Raw genomic sequence first — 12574 nt, forward strand, 5'->3', positions numbered from 1 at the left:
GCTTAAACCAATGCTCTGAAGATCCATATCTATAGCATTACCTCACCCATTAATTGAGATGCACCTTGTGCATTTGGACATCCTCCATGGATCCCACGTTGGCCAATGTTGCCACGTGTCTACGTATCTCGAAGTTTTCCTTCCTTTGTAGGGCGGTTTGTATGGACCCACAAGTCCATTTCGTTATCCTCTAACTTTTAGGGTTCCGCGCCTTGCGCCCTTCTTTCGATGCGCTAGTATAATTCGCCTCGTGAACGCTCTTAGTTCCAACGGGCCTTTGAATTATGGTTTTTCACAAGTATGTTGTCAACTTACTCAGTAAATGACATAAGTTGATGAAACCTCGTAATCCATCTAGTATTGCACACAAGCCTAGTGCTGAGACGGGGAAGGTTGAGAGGATTTCTCAATTAATTCATAGTCTGTGAGCTCTACTCCACAGAATATCATTAGTAGTGAGGTGATTCTTGATGTTATCTATCCATCGGTGATAACAAATGTCAATTGAATCCGGTTTAGTGAAGTCGGGTTTTTGCATGTTTGCATTCGACATTCAAAGATGAAGGAGAACAAATTAGTTTCGGAGTAAAAACTTCCACGACAACTAATATAAGGTTTCCGAGCCTTAATGCTACCAGGAAACCGATTTCCAAGAATATTTAGATTTCGACCGAAACATTGATGTTTTAATATGGTCACAGTTTGATGCTTACGGACGCTCTTAGTCCGAACATTGTGAACGCTCTTAGTTCACACGAACACTCTTAGTTCGTTTAATTATGAACACTCTTAGTTCATACGAACACTCTTAGTTCATTAAGCGTGAATTCCCACAATTCCGCTTTGTTAAATACTCAAAATCATTCGGCAACATATATTCCAATATTATGCAGAAAATAAAAAGGAATTTAAATACAAGAAAGCAGGAACTTTAATCGTAAAAACTTACTTGATAATTTGAAGTTTTGCTTCACAATTCTTTATACACGCGCGTGTTGATGCAGACGTGTAGCTAAATTAGAATTGCTGGAATCTGGTCAGAAAATTGGCAGTTGGTGGGCTGCCCTTCTCCCTTCCTTTTTTTTTCTTCTTCTTCCCCTTTTTTTTCTTTCTTTTTTTTTCGGGCCCAGCCCTTCTCCTTCCTTTTTTTTTTCTTCTTCCTCTTTTTTTTTTTCGGGCCCAAGCCCGTCCTCCCCCCCCCTCCTTTTTTTTTTTTTCTTTTGGCCGCGTCTTCCCCTCTTCTTTTTCGGTTTCTTATTCTCTTTTCTTCTTCTGGTCTTCTTCTGGGTGCAGTGATGGGAGGTTTGCAGGTAAGGTCGCAGGGCGCTGGCAGATGGGGAGGCGCTGGAGTGGGCTGGTGCTGCAGGCGGGTCGAGATCGGGTCGGTGCTGCAGGCTTGCGGTTTGCAGCTTCTGTTGCTGCTCGGTGGCCTGGGCTGGTTCGGCAGGAGGCTGGGCTGCAGTTCGGAGGCCGGTGAGGCTGAGGTTTGGCCTCTCCTTTTTTTTTTTTTTGGGTTGGCGGCAGAGAGAAAAGTTTTTTTCTTTTTCAGAAGCTAGGGTTAGAACTCGTGCTGATAACGTGTTGTAGGAGAATAGAATTGTGTGTTATCATTGATAATAGGAGCCCTTTAAATAGGGAGTTACAAGGTACCCAAAATGTAATAGAATCCGATTACAATTGAATACCTAAAACACATTCCTATTACAACTCTAAACCCTAGTTTGTAGAGGCACACATTATGTCGATATCCTTCAACATTTAAATGTATTTATAATTTATATAAAATAACTCAAAATGAATGTTTTAAATTATAGAGAGCCTCATCTCACTTTCTATATTTAGGAGCGAGATAGCTAAAAGTTATAATGGAGAGCCACTTAGGAGTCTGGTGCAGCTGCTAAAATAGATAAAAAGCTTAACATGCTCTTTAAAATATCTAAAATATAGAGTCTGCTAAATATGCTCTTAAGTGGCTCTCTATTATAACTTTTAGCTATCTCGCTCATAAATATAGAGAGCGAGATGAGGCTCTCTATAATTTAAAACATTCATTTCGAGTTGTTTTATGAAATTTAGAAATACTTTAAACCATTTAATTTTAATTTAAGAAATAACATAAATTCAAAATTAGCTAAAATATAGAGCACTGATACAGATGAATTTATAAAGTGACTAGCTAAAATGACTTTTTAGCTACTTTGGCTAAAATGACTTTTTAGCTACTTTGGCTAAAATGACTTTTTAGCTACTTTGGCTAAAATTTGACTCAAAAATAACTAGCATTGCTAAAGATGCTCTAATCAACCCAACAATAGAAAATCCCTTGCTTGCTTGTTCTGATGGCAAAAAGAGCGGAAACACATACATAATGCCTTAGTTTAATTAATAATAATATATAGTTATATGTATCTGCCGAAAAGCTATTTGGGGAGAGGGGGGGTCCGGACCCCTTCAGACCGAATGACGGGTCCACCCCTGAAAAAGATGCTATTGTACATTATTCCTCAAGTTCTTGACAATGTGCAGATAGGAGAACTATGAATCCAATCCATAACCGCTGTGTTGGTGGAGCCATTATCCTTGTACTCCAACTATCTCATCGAAAGCCAAACAACTGCCGATCACCATTCATTTGCTCCATTGCTCCTCTGTAGTAAATGATTGAAAATCAAACGATGTCACGTTCCCACACACCATTGTTACATGAGAACATAAAGAAATGGGTATAATTAGAGTATCTAATTAGAAAGAAGGCAATAAGTAGCAGACAAAGAAACTAAACCAATAGTACCGACCGTGAAATTGATATCAACGTAAAATCTAAAAACAAAATATTTTGCGTTAATGACCGTACCAATTCGATTAAGATGGGAGAGAATCATAGCCTCTGGTAAACAACTTGGTCGCAACAAACATTCATAGTCACTGTACTTGATTTTCCATGCAAATAAAAAAAACACGAACATAACCTTCAACATCACAACACTGTGAAAAATAAACATTGCCTAACAAGGCAGAACAAAACTGTCTAGAAAAATAGACATTATCCCCATGAAAGCCAAGTGAGAGAAACATGGAGGAGGGAGAAAACTTGTCAGGGATCTCCTCAGGAGGGAGGGAGGGAGGAGGAGGAGGGGGGCGCGCAGAGGGAGAGAACCGGTTCCGATTTCCACTACTACAACTTTATTACTAGCATAGGTGCTCTTCTATCTTCAATTTCAGCCCAAAATTGTCAGGACCCACCCCGGAATTACCCTCCTAACTCCAAGATTGACCTGCAGGGCCCACTTTTCAGGAAAATTCGACAGAACTTCCCCTAAGAGTGGACAACCCAAAACCTGTTGAAAACACTTCTAGGTATAATAAATTTCAATGCTTGAAGCCACCCTGCTTCCTAGCAACAATCCGCAAATTTCCAAGTATAAACATCGTACTACACAAACATAACCACTTATATAAATTACAACCCAGCAAGTCAAATCTTTCTACTTCCTCCAATATTATACAACTCCCATACACTCATAATTATACAAATGTATAAATCCATCCTTCCAAGGTAATCAGAGCAATCTATAGAACACAATTTAAACATGATACATAAGGTAGGTTAATAAATAACCTATTGAGGATAGATGGCAATGTTGGTGCTAGCCTCAACTCCTAAGCCGGTCAGCAACACTGCGATCTGGGCAATTGAAACTGAATGGCCCAGGGGGAAAGTACATAAAAACGTTAGCGTGAGTGGACAAAATAAATAAACACAACGGAAAAAAAAAAGTTTATACTTTCCCGCAATTATTCATTTAAAAACTGATGCATGCAACAATTAGAAAACACATTTAGCAAAACGGTAAACCGACTAGCCTCGCTAGTCACAATATTCGAAAAATATATTGTAAAATCGAAATCTCGTTTCTTAAGAAGATAAGACCAGCCCCGTTGGTTATAATGAAAATCAGACTAGCCCCGTTAGTCAAGCAACGATAAAATATGGGGAAGAAGTTTCACCATACGAAAGAAAGGAGCCTCCCAGGCTCGGGTCGGAGTGTCCCACACTCTGGAGCATCCCATGCTCTGCTCTTACTCACCCACGAACACATATTAAGCAGGGAGGAGTACTAATAGGCTAGCTAGCAATAAAATATAGCGACCCCGGTATGGTGGGTAAAAACAATTCAAATCCAATAAATCTATAAGGCTTCCCCATGTCCCACGAATAAAGAAAACACGGGTACGATTCCCAACCGTACCCAGAAATTCTCGTAAAAAGTCGCATAAATCAACAGCGTGTCCCACACGCTAAAAGAAATATTAGATTATCAGTAAGGCATTCCCAATGCCAAAACAGAAAGTCGATAAATAAATATGAAAACTTACTCCATCGAAAACTCATTTCGAAAATCTCTTAAAAAATCTCAAATCGACAAATATAAATATAATATAAATAGTATAAAACTGGAAATCACATCGGAAATAATAATTCGTCGAATAAGATTATAAATCATAACCAACTTTGGAAACAAATCACTATCGAAAGCAATTATATGAGATAAAGCGAAATCAATCTCTGAAATTACATCGTATGCTCGAAATGTAATATGATAATTAAATAGAGCATACATTAATAAATAAATGCATGCATCATTTATTTGAAAACAAAAGTCCACTCACAGTGTACGGCTAAGCCTGCCGTCGATCCGAACCCTCCTCGAGGGAATCCTCCTCACGTCCTGTACAATATAACGTTCGTGAACCCATAATTACTGGATGGAAAATTAAATTTACGATAAATATAAACCAAATCCCCACATTGTCTTTGAATGCCCAAAACCTCCAAATTTTCTCCACTAACGTCATTCCATTAATTTAAGGGCTCTAGGGTAGAATCCAGGAAATCCGATGAATGAATTTCTCGTAATTAAATTAACCAACTCCACCCTTAGAACAATATATCAAAATCCATACTCACACCTCTCCAAAATTCACCAAACTTCACATACAAGCTCTACAACATCTCTACAATTTAATGGGCTAAAAACTGAAATTAAAACAATGTCTTACACGCCTCCACGCGCCACCAACAGTGGCAGCGCGTGGACCCCACTCGCCGGTAGCCACCTCCTCCGATGGCCACCAAATTCTGGGAGCACCACCTACTCAATAGACCCAGCATTTTTCACAACTACAACAAGTTCCAATTTTACATTGAAGGGCTCCAAACTGGCCGGTGAATTTTTTCCAGAAAATCCAAGAACCCTAGATAATGAAATTGTCAATCCGGCCTCCACACAGCAAATTGGAATGCAAGACCTTAGGGGAAATAATCCTTGGAAAAAACCCGACCTTCGATGACCGTTTGGTGACCGGAGGTTGCCGGAATCGCCGGAAATCGACGAAGACTTCAAACTGCAGCTGTAAAGAACTTTGCTTCGATCCGAGGTTTCTTGGCCAAATCGTCACAACCCAAAGCGGCTCGGGTGCAGGGAGGAAGGAGACGCTCTTGTGGTGGCCGGCTGTACGCCGGTTGGTGGCCGGACGGCGAAAAATCGAGGGGGAGGCAGAGTGACCGAAAGGGAAAGAGAGAGTTCAGGGGAGAGGAGAGAGAAGAGGGTGGGTTTCCCGTTTTGGAAACCTACCACAGTAATTTCTTCTTTTTATAACCAATTGTTATCATGAATAGTAACTTTTACATTTTCGGCCATCACTTTCACATACTAAGTCTAATTTTTACGCACCACATATGCACGCGCTCGGTTTAAAGTCCTCTACAACTTTCATGAAGGAAATTTCCTCATAAACAGCCCCGAACAAAAGTCAACCTTTTAGGGCCACTAAAGTATCGATAAAAAGTAAAAATTGATAGTAGTTGACATTTACCGTCTAAATAGTGAGTAAATCGTTAATTCTAGGTTCGTGACGTAACAAAAATAAATTACTTAAGTGGCCCAGTATATTGGCCCAATATATGATAGAATAGAAGCCTTTAGTGTTCAATAACAAACAAAAGAGCTTAGGGTTTCTATTCTGTGTGGCGACAAATTGGGAAGAAGAAAAGCAAATATAAAGAAATGGTTAAGATGATTTTTCTATGTTGATTACAAGTGGTAAGATTACAGATATATACGGAGAGGTACAATACACCTTCTCCAGACAAGCCCATACCTATCTCCATACTTTTCCTAATGAACATTCCCTATAATTAGACTAGTTACATCAACAGTATATACCAACTAAGCATGGTGGTAATCACCACAAAACCTAACACAAGGTATAGTGGTAACTAACACCAAGATATGACAATTCTCAATTCTCAATACTCCCCCTCAAGCTGGATCCAGAAGATTGATGGATCCAAGCTTGGAAAGCAACCTGAGAAACTGGGTGGAAAGAAGAGATTTTCTGAAGATGTCTGCAAGTTGATCATAGCTTCAAGTGTAAACAGTATCAATCACTTGAGATCTAACATAGTGGCAATCTACTTCGATATGCTTGGTGCGCTCATGAAAAAATGGATTGGCAGCAATGTGCATTGCCACTTGATTGTCACAAAACATAGGAATAGGTTGATCATGGTTGATTCTTAAATTAGATAGGAGATATTTCAACCATATCAACTCACAAGCAGTAGAGGTCATAGCCCTATATTCAACCTCAGCACTCAATCGAGCAATTACAGTCTGTTTCTTGCTCTTCCAAGACACTAAATCTCCACCATCAAAAGTGCAATAACCAGTGGTAGACTTCCGATCACAGGCATTTCCAGCCCAATCTGCATCAGAGTACCCCATTATCTTTGTATGTTGATTATTCTACATTAGTATTCCTCTTCCAATGGAACCTTTGAGATATCTGAGAATTCTTTTGACAATCTGTAGATTTGCTTCAGTGGGTGCATGCATAAATTGGCTGACCAAACTTACTACAAAAGTAATGTCTGGTCTTGTAATGGTGAGGTAGATCAACTTTCCAACAAGTCTTTGATACTCACCTATATTACTAAGTTTTTCATCTTCCAATTTTAGCTTCAATTTGCTGTCAAGAGGTGTAGCACGAGGCTTGTTATCCATCATCTCAGCTTCTTCCAGAAGATCCATTAAATACTTTCTTTGGTTGAGAAATAGCCCTTTGGAAGATGTTGCCATCTCAATACCAAGAAAGTACTTCAACATTCCCAAATCTTTAATGGAAAATTTATGATGCAAGGATTTCTTAAGAGTGTTGATCTCATCTTCATTCTCTCTTGTAATGATAAGTTCATCAACATAGACAAGTACCACTAATCTCCCCGAACTACCACTTCGAACAAATATAGATGAGTCTACACTGCTTCTTCTTAAACCATTTGCCTCCAAAACAGAACTAAGCTTAGAGTACCATGCTCGAAGAGACTGTTTTAATCCATATAAGGATTTGTGAAGTCTACACACCAAACTAGGATCACCTTCTTAGGGATGACCTGGAGGAAGCTATATATATACCTCTTCTTCAAGATCTCCATGAAGAAAAGTATTTTTCACATCCATCTGATATAATGGCCAAGCATTATTAACTGCAACAGATAGGAGAAATTGAACTATGTTCATTTTGGCAACTAGAGCAAAGGTCTCCTCATAGTCAACACCAAAAATCTGCGTGAATCCTCTCGCTACCAACCGAGCTTTGTGTCTTTCGATTTCTCCATTTGACTTGAACTTTTTTTTAAAGATCCATTTGCTGCCTACCAATATTTTTCCTTCAAGAAGTTTAACCACGCTCCAAGTTTGATTTTCATCCAAAGCTCTTAGTTCTTCTTTCATAGCAGCAGTCCAAACACTTTGTTGTCTGGCTTCTTGATAGCTTTTAGGTTCTGTTGCACTAGAGATTTCAGAGAGGAAAGCAGCATGAGCCTTTGAGAACTTGTTGTAAGATACAAAGTTCTCCAAGGGATACTTAGTGGTGTACACTTTGCAGTCTTGCAGCTTGAGAGGAGGTCTCCTAGTTCGAGTAGGATACCTTCTTGGAATGGGAATAGCTTGTCCTGGTTCTGGAATAACTTCTTCTGGGTCATCAAGGACATCATTTTGATAGTCATCATTGTCCTAAGCAGGAGAAGAGTGGGTTTCTGGCGCAAATGATGTATTTGGTACGTTTGGAGCAGTGAGACCTGTTTCCATTTGTTGTATCGCAACATCATCTTTTGGTAATTCCAACTGAGGGGTTCTACTATCCTCTAAGGTTGATCCAAAAATTGGCAAAGAAAGGAAATCAAGAAAGAACTCCCCTTGAGTAGAGGAATCAAGAGCACTCAAGAAAGGAACGTTTTCAACAAATCGAACATCCCTTGATACAGACAGGTTCTTCGTGTTTGGATCAAAACACTTATATCCCTTCTGAGTGGATGAATATCCCAAAAAGATGTACTTTGTAGCCTTGGGATCTAATTTATCCCTGTGAGCAGATTGTACATGCACAAAGCAGACACAACCAAAGACCTTGAGGTGTGTAATGTCAAGTTTTCTTCCTTTCAAAACTTCATAGGGTGATTTGAAATTAAGGACTCTACTTGGCAATTTGTTTATGAGGTATGCAGCAGTGAGTACTCCTTGAGACCAGAATCTCTTAGGGACATTCATTTGAAAAATTATTGATCTTGTTTTTTCAAGGAGGTCCCTATTTTTTCTCTCAGCAACACCATTTTATTGTGGTGTCCCTACACAACTTGTCTGGTGTAAGATGCCATTTGTGCTCAGGAATTGTGACATGATTTTGGACATATATTCAGTGCCATTATCTTATCTGAGAGTGTGGATTTTAGTTGAGAACATTGTTGTGACCAGATTATGAAAATCTTTGAAGACAGGCACTAAATCACTCTTAAGCTTCAGAAGATATAACCAAGTGACACGAGAAAAATCATCAACAAAGGTAACGAAGTACTTATAACCAACAAAGGAATCTAGATGAGCTGGTCTCCAGATATCAGAGTATACAATTTCAAAAGGTTTGCTAGCTCGAGATACAGATGAACTAAAAGGAAGTCTAGTAGACTTAGCTAGGTGGCATATTTCACATTCAAAAGGTTCTTTACACAGATTTGGAAATACAGAAGACAAAACATGTTCTGAGGGATGAGCCAAATGCTAATGTTCTTGAGCTACACTAAGATTAGCTTGGGAGACTTTGGGAACTCTAAAATCCTTTGAGAGGTAGTACAATCCATTGAGAAAAAAAAACCCTTCACCAATCTGCTTCTTGGTGGCAAGATCCTGAAAAATAACCCTGTCAGGATAAAAAATGGCAAGGCATTTTAGAGAATTGGTAATCCTTCCAACTGACATTAATTTGAAAGGAAAGGATGGTACATACAAAGCTGTGGACTTTATGGTTTTTGAAAGAATGTTTATTTTCCCTTTTCCTAAAACTGGCACACATCTACCATTTCCAACAGAGACATGAGGAGGAGTTGACAATTTTTCAAAGTTTTGAAGCTTAGAGTTTTGGTTTGTCATGTGATCAATGGCACCCGAATCTATTATCCAAAAATCATTCATACTACTTGCATGTAAGGCTGTAGAGAAAACTTTTAAGATACCTGGCATATCATGCTGAGTTATTCCATCTGCTTCTGCTAGGAAACCAGCAAATTTTCCAAGTAAGACTGTTGAGTCTTCAGAAATAGCCTCTTGTTCATTTCCTTGCTTCAGTTGGAGGTAGGCTGCAAATTCATTTATCAATGCAGCTGGATTTGCAGTGAAGTTTATTAATCCCTCAGTGGAAGAAGCAACATGACTTGCCTTATGGCCATGATTTTTTGGAAAGGACTTGGTATCTTTGGCTTGCTTCTCAAATTTGGGTTTGAGTTCAGGATGCAGTATCCAACACCTCTCTCTGAGATGTCCGGGATGGTCACAATAAGTACAGTGGAGATCAGGGCGTTTACCTCTGTAAGGTTTCTTCTCAGCTAGCTTAAGATCACTTGCAAAAGCTCTAGCTTCAGATGCAGATATCTTTGAATCTTCATTCATGACCTTCCTCCTAGTCTCTTCACGCTGAATGGTAGAGCAGATGCTGGTCAAGGATGTTAGTTCAGGACTCATGAGTATGTGGCTGCAAAGATTTTCATACTCAGGTCCTAAACTAGCTAGCACTACCAGAAAATTGATCATTTACGACGCACATTTTACGGCGTGCATTCAATGTGCGCCGTAAATGTGTATCAATTACGACACACTTCTATGTGGGCCGTAAATGATGTATGAATTAGTTCATTTACAGCATGCTTTTGGAATACGCTGTAAATATCTCTTTTCATTCACGGCTTGCACAATATGCAGGCCTTAAATGAGTAATCTAAAGTCTTTTACGACATGCTTGGACAAAGGCCGTAAAAGAGTTCATGAATTTTGCGATTAGCGCGAAAATTTTTAGCTTTTCCCTCCATCCAATTTTCCCAGCTTTCCCAATTTTTAGCTTTTCCCTCCATCCAGTTAACCCGATATATAAGTGAACATGTTTCTTAAAAAAAGAAAAAAAGAAAGAAAGAACTGATCGAGATGAGAGAAAAGGAAACGAGCGGCGGAAGAGTTGAAGAGCGGCCGAATCTACCACTAGATCAAGACGATTGACTTGAAAAGCAGAAGAATCTACCACTAGATCAAGACGATTGCAGAAGAATCGAACTTGCTCAAGACGATTGCACCGCTATCCACCACTAGATCCAGAAAAGTTATTGCACAATTTCAAGAATGGCCACCGCTTATTTCTGGGTATGATTCCTATATGTTCTTCCTTGCAATAATTGGAAATTTATGTTCTCAATTGTTTGATTTTGTTGAAATCTTAAACGACACTCTCAAATCTCAAACTGATAACCAACTCAAGAAGTCCTCTTTGAACAACGGAGGTCCTCTTCTCGAAAATTCATCTTCATTCGCTTGTTTTGTCTATAGTATGTATGCCAATTTAGTTTTCATTTTGATTTGTTTTTGTTTTCAATGGTTAGGCGGTTGAATCAAGCAATTGATGAGATGATCCTCTGTAGCCGTGGCTTGAGTGAGTACCACACTACTTAATTTGTACTCTCCTTTGAATCTAGCGGTTTGGTTCAAATTACGTTGTTTAATTTCTCAATTTTAACTATTGCAATCCAAAGATCCCGTACTGGGTAATTGGGTGCCTTTCCCTCCATCGTTAATTAATTTGGTCATTGAATTGCCCCCTCCTTTGATGTCAACAGTTGATGTAGAAAGAGGAAGTCATAAAGTTGCGTCTTGTCATAAATCTGCACAGTGCTGGTGATGTATTTTGCAGCTTCCTTCTTCTCCAATTTTAGAAATTTTAGTGCTCGTCCTTTGAAAAAAAAAAATCAACAACAGAATGATTTGATTAAATGACAACATCGATCCTAAATTAGGATTTTTGAGATTGAGTTTTGATGGCTCAGTAAAATGAAATCTGCACAATGCTGGTGGTTTTGTGTTTATAGATGAGCATGGTAACCCAATTCTATCTGTTTCTAAGAATTTGGGATCGAATGATGTCTTGACCTGTTAGCTAGGCACCAGAGCTAGTCTGCATGCTGCTATTATTCATGGCTTTAATAATTTAGAAATTGAAGGAGATTACAGCATTCTAGACAACATCTCTCCTCTTTGGCGTATCAAATTCATCCTAAAAGATATCTTCTACCTAGCAAACCAGCTACAAAGTTTCCAAATTGTATTCCATTTGAAGAGATTGACTTGAAATCTCGGTATTCTTTTACTAATAAATTGCTTGATTGAACTGTTGCTGCTCATTTATACCAAGCTTTGAAGTAAATGACTCATTGTGTGTAGTTTGCAAACCGTTTCAAATGTACAGCATCTAGCTACGTATAAACCTTAATAAATAGAACTTCATGTGGGTTATACAGGGTTTTCGTTCTTTTCTCAGTTTTATGTAGTTTCATACTAAGTTCACAGGGGAATTGAAAAGGGAAATTCGATGTAATTTTATTGTTTTCGGTTGTCATATTCAAATTATCATGTAGTTTCTGTGATTAGTGCCTTGTCTTTCTATTATTGGGCTTCTGAAAAGAAAGTGGAGGTGGACCTCTATTTTTTACAATCTGCAGTTTTTGTTTCTGTGATTATGAGATAAGTTCAGTACTACTATCTTCTTCATTAACAAAGAAAGAATCGGTTAGGGAAAAGAAAGAATGGGTATTATTGGAGAGTTATGCAAGATTTTTGGATATTCTTAAGTTATCTTACTTTGCGAGAAGATAATAAAATGTCTTTAGTTTTGTTTAATCAAGGGGTATAGAATATTATTAAGTTTCTTTGCATTTGTTCTGAAAGAATGTTGTTTGATCAAGTACTATAGGATATAATTGACTAACACATTTACATTATTTAATAGAATAGACTAATTTAAATAACATAATTAACATTATGTAGCTACGCAAATCTTCAGTAAAGCGCACGGAGCAAAGAAGAGGCCCTCCCTTCATGCTGTAACACAGGCTATATGTTAAGGAACATCACCAACGGTGAAACCAACCAAGGTCAGTTTCTATTTTTACATATGATTTCCTATTCCATTTCCTTTTTCT

This window comes from Rosa chinensis, chromosome 2, assembly GCF_002994745.2.
Source record: "Rosa chinensis cultivar Old Blush chromosome 2, RchiOBHm-V2, whole genome shotgun sequence".
Classification (NCBI taxonomy): domain Eukaryota; kingdom Viridiplantae; phylum Streptophyta; class Magnoliopsida; order Rosales; family Rosaceae; genus Rosa; species Rosa chinensis.